Raw genomic sequence first — 5147 nt, 5'->3', positions numbered from 1 at the left:
GAGAAGGGAAGATGAATGGAGGAGGTCATGATGCTTGGGTTGAAGCTTTAAGGATATCTGGGTGGAAACCAGACTTAGAAGACAGCTTGAGGAAAGGAACTATAATATAAAAGAAATAGCAGAGAGCAAGCTTTTGGTGTTCTGGAGTTAAGGGTGAGGCAAGAGCACTGAGGAACTGGTAAAACTAGAGAGCCTGATCATGGAGGGCCACAGGTGCCATCAAGTCCCATTAAATCCATAATCCAAATCTTTCATCAGATTATGGTCAGATTAATAATTTTTTAACCATCTTTATAGCTCCTACATGTAACTCAAAGCTACTACTGAGTACATTCTCAATCTTTAGTTCTTTTTATTTTGTTATTATATTAAAAAAGTAGGCTTTTTTTTTTTACTTTATAGATTATATCTCAGGTGTTAATCATGTAAAACTGGCTGACAATTTTGAGTATATAAATAATGTGCAAACATAACTTCACCCATTGTTTCATGTCTTACAGAGTGCAAAATATTTGAGGTAGCACAAATTGATTAACAAACATGAAAAATAACCACTCAATGAGTGGTACCTAAGTGCTTCAGCTTGGTATGTGAGCTATTTTATATGCACAAGAACCTCCTGAAGTAGGTTCTACTATCCTCACATTACATATGGGAAAGTGAGTGTCAGAGATGTGAAATAATTGCCCATGTTCAGTTTGTGTACAGAGGCAGGATTTGAACCGCAGCCTGCTGGCTTCAAACCTGTAGTATACCCTACCACTTACAACACTAGGTACAGAAACAAGAAACAACTATTTAGGTTAATGCAAAAAGTTTACACACAAAAAATGGTAGGTTTTGGGTTTTTTTTTCTCTCCATTGGGTGATATTTGAGTTTAGGTCACTAAATAGTTTTAGGAAATGGTTGATCAGAAAGTTTAACTAACATTATCTTTTATAGTGCTTTAATAGATCGGGATCTTCTGATTTGGAATTGCTAAAAAAAAGCTCCGTATGTCACTCCAAAATCTTTTGAAAATACCTCTTGGTTGAAGTTGCTCTAAATCGAGTTGAGAGACGGAATCTTGTCTTTTCTCCTGCAGTTCTTGGAAGGCTTCTCTTCTCTTTGTGGTTAAACATGCCCATGGCATTTTTTTCCTTCTAAGGAGACTGAATAGCAGCATTCAGGTTGTCAGTACTTCCTCCCTGCCTGAAACCTTAAAATCAGGGCTTATAATGGACAGTGAAGGCTTATAGTGGACAGTTTGTTATTGATGATGATGATGATGATGATGATGATAGTAATAATAATAATGATTTGTTATTTAGAATGGGCAACCAATGTCCATTCTGAATTGAAGCAAAAGGAAGAATAAATGGAGCATGTCCCATCAAGACAGGAAAATAATGGCAGCCAGGTGACATTTATATTTGGAATAAAGGTATGTAGGACAGTCGTATTCACATCTTGGGTTTTTATAAAGTCTGTTTTATTTTTGCTAAAATAGATCAAAACAACTCTAGCCTCTTTGTATGGGGCTCAATAGATTTCCAATTTTGAGTAATTCTTCCACTAAAACTTTATGTTTGAATAAAGGCGTGTAAAGAAAGATAACAATCAATTTTTTTTAACCTACCGGTTGAAAACTTACTTTCTCTTTAGTGATTTTTCCAGTATGTTGGCTAAAGAATGATTTATTCCCATTTGCCTATCCCTTTCAAAAAGTTTTCCAGCCTTTCCAAAAGTCATCCTTTTCTCCCCCGCCCCACCCTGCATTCAAATGTTCTCAATATTCCTCTATTGAGAAATACAGCCCCAACTTTCAGAGCCTCAGTAGGAGGCCCACACTCCACACATGACTAATTAGAAGATGGCGTATATGATGATAATTTTTTTGTGTCAACTTGATGGGGACGTGGGGTGCCTGAATTAAACATTAATTCTGGGTGTGTTTTTGAAGGTGTTCCCAGAAGAGATTAGTATTTGAATTGCTGTACTGAATTAAAACAGTTTGCCCTCCCCAACATGGGTAGGTATCATCTATTCCACTGAGGGTCTGAATAGAACAAAAAGGTGGAGGAAGGATGAATGTAGCCTCTACCTGGCTGCATGAGCTGAGTCATTAGTCTTCTCCTGTCATTGGACTGGGACTTATACCTATGTCATTTCTGGTTGTCAGGCTTTCAGTCTTGGACTGGAATTTACATCATTGGCTTTCCTGAGTCTCCAGCTTGCAGATGGAAGACCATGGGACTTCTCAGCCTCCATAATCACATGAGCCAATGACTTACAATACATTTCATTTTATATATATGTACATATATGAGGTGTGATCACAAATTGTGATGAATGTTTAAATAAAATAATTTATTACAGAAAAAGACATATTGCCATTTATCCCCCTCAAAATACTCCCCCTCACTTCGAACACACTTATCCCATCGCTCTTGCCATTTTCTGAAGCAGTTCCAGAAGTCCTCTTTTGTATCTTTGCTTCATCCTCTATCATGACAATGCTTCATGTCACACATTGCTTCTAGTACAGAAATTTTTGTCAAACAAAAACATTATGGTGTGTCCTCATCTACCTTATTCACCAGATCTATCTGGCACTGTGCAACTTCTGTCTCTTTCCCAAAGTCAAAATGACCATGAAAGGTAAATACAGTATNAGATGGGAAATGGTTACAGAGACAAAGAGGCAAGTATCTGCCTGGTGACTTTAGGACCAACTGAAACCCAGGTATACTGCAAGCACTTCATTTGCTTGAGTTCTCTCTAATGTCTTTTCAGTAAACTTGCTAATTTGCATAGTTTAAGTGGGTGTATGCTTCTTGCAACCAAATGATTTTTGGCTCATTTTACGTACCATATTGAGAATTTGTAAACAAATAAGTAAACTTTCAGATGGAAAATGTGACTCATTGAAGAGATAGGGTAAAGAACAAGAAGAACATCACCCCCTCCACCCCCACTCCTGCTTTTGATATATTTTTCATTATAAATTGTAGGGCTCATGCCCAATACTAGGCAGATATCAAAGTCAAAAGTTTGCCTTTGATGCTCTCATTTTTTCCTTTTATCCACTCTCTATCTATAGAAGTACTATCTTCTCTTCTTGGTACTCTCATCTTTCTCCCTGTTACAACAAATTTCAGAAAAACATCTGATGCATTTATTTGTACAAAGGGAAATATAGTTTTAAAGCTATCTCTCTCTCTCTCATTTTCCATTCCTATATGTCAGAGAATTTCCCTTTTAACAGGATTCAAAATGTTAAGATACAAACTAGATCTGAAATTGGGAAATTTTCGCTGGTAAAAGGACTTGTATTTTGTGGGCAACCTGAACATGTTTGAGATCACACTGCAGAGATGGTTGTCTCCCCTGTTTCTGCGTTAAGCCTTGCTCTGATCTGAGTATGTCTGTGACAGTGTGTGGAATGTGAATATTTGAGAACAGACCACCCTGCCTGTTTGGATTAGTGTCTGTATCTATTTTAACAAGTATGGTGCCTGGGAGTTCAGTTATTATGAGTTCAACTCTAGTTTGGGGTTCTGCATATATTTCAAGGGTAAAGGGCAAAGTACTTGTAGTCTTTTCTCTACGCTTCGTAAGGCTCTTTGAAATATAATATTTTCTCTTAAGTGGACGTGTCTTCAAAATGAGCTAGCCAGTTGACAGATAGCTTGCGTATGCTTATAGATAAGTACATTCATAACATACAAGTATTCAAAAATACCAGAATTGTTTTCTCTAAATTCAATTTTGCATAGTTCTGGTAATTAACTCACTGTCAAACTCTGCATAAATTTGAATTGCTTCAGTCTACAATTTCCAAGCTTCTGAAAAGCTTGAATGGAGATCAAACAAAAACTTTCAGCCTTATTAATGCCAATGACAATATAAGACCAATTCCAATTTTTTTTTCCATCATGCAGTCAATAAAATCAGATGAATTTGTAAATAGTCCTGTCAAATCTCTAAACATATATATCCTCAAACTTGAGGTAATCTGCAAGGTCACAGAAAAAAGTCTGAGAAAATTTGGTTTTCTGTTAAACTCATCCAGACTCACCCTACACCTAGTGTGCTTAGATCTGTTTATTTTAAGGTATCGTGTCACCATTTCCTGCTACTGAATAATGATGCCAAAGTAGTTTTCTTAGAATCTTTATTCTGGAAAAGGGTACACAGTAGAGTAACAGAAACCCAAGTGAGGTAATTAGAGATGTGGGCTTTATGTCAAGCCAGAATCTTGACTCATGATAGAATTATACATTTTATTCCTAAATCTTTCCATTTGAAAAATAGAATAATACATTAGCAGTGTCCAGAACTGTCCAAGGAATTGCAGTGCTGAGTGAGACCCCAAAGTCAGGGACCTTGTTTTTGTCCCTGACGCTACTGTCTCAGTTTGGGCTGCTGTAAAAAAATGCCATAAACTGAGTGGCTTATAAACATCAGAAATTTATTGCTCACAGTGGTAGAGGCTGGGAAGTCCAAGATCAAGATGCCAGCAGATTCAGTCTCTAGTGAGGATCTACTTTCTGGTTCATAGATGGCTGTCTTTTCATTATCCACACATGGCAAAAGGGGTGAAGGGGTTCTCTGGGGCCTCTTTTATAAGGGTGCTAATCCCCTTCACAAGCGGTCTGTCCTCATAACTTAATCACCTCCCAGAGGCCCTAACCCCAAATATCCTCACATTGGGGATTAAATTTCAATATATGAATTTTTGGGGAACACATTTCGTGTATAGCAGCTACTATTAAATTGTTTTCTAACATGAGTTCATTAATCCATTCATTTATCCCACTAATCTCAAAGTTTCTATTAGATGCCAGGCTCTGTGCTGGGAAGAAGAAATTCAGAGATGAATAAGTTGAAGTGTAAAGAGTTTACAATTGTCAAACAATGTAGAATTATAGTGATAGGAATATGCAAAGGTACTATGTGAACCCCAAGAGTGGCAAATGTCCCATTTAAAGGGGTTCATGAACAGAGGAAAAACTGAGGGCTACGAGTTGGGAGGGGGTGGGGATGAAGGAGAAGGGGAAGGGACGAGACAATACAAATTGGTAACTACAATATGGCCTCAGAGATAGAAAAGACAGTCTGGGGAATATAATCAATAATGTTGTAAATATTTTTTAGGGGGCCA

The sequence above is a fragment of the Hipposideros armiger genome, unplaced genomic scaffold (genome assembly GCF_001890085.2).
Source record: "Hipposideros armiger isolate ML-2016 unplaced genomic scaffold, ASM189008v1 scaffold_318, whole genome shotgun sequence".
Classification (NCBI taxonomy): Eukaryota; Metazoa; Chordata; class Mammalia; order Chiroptera; family Hipposideridae; genus Hipposideros; species Hipposideros armiger.
This window is presented reverse-complemented; position numbering follows the sequence as displayed.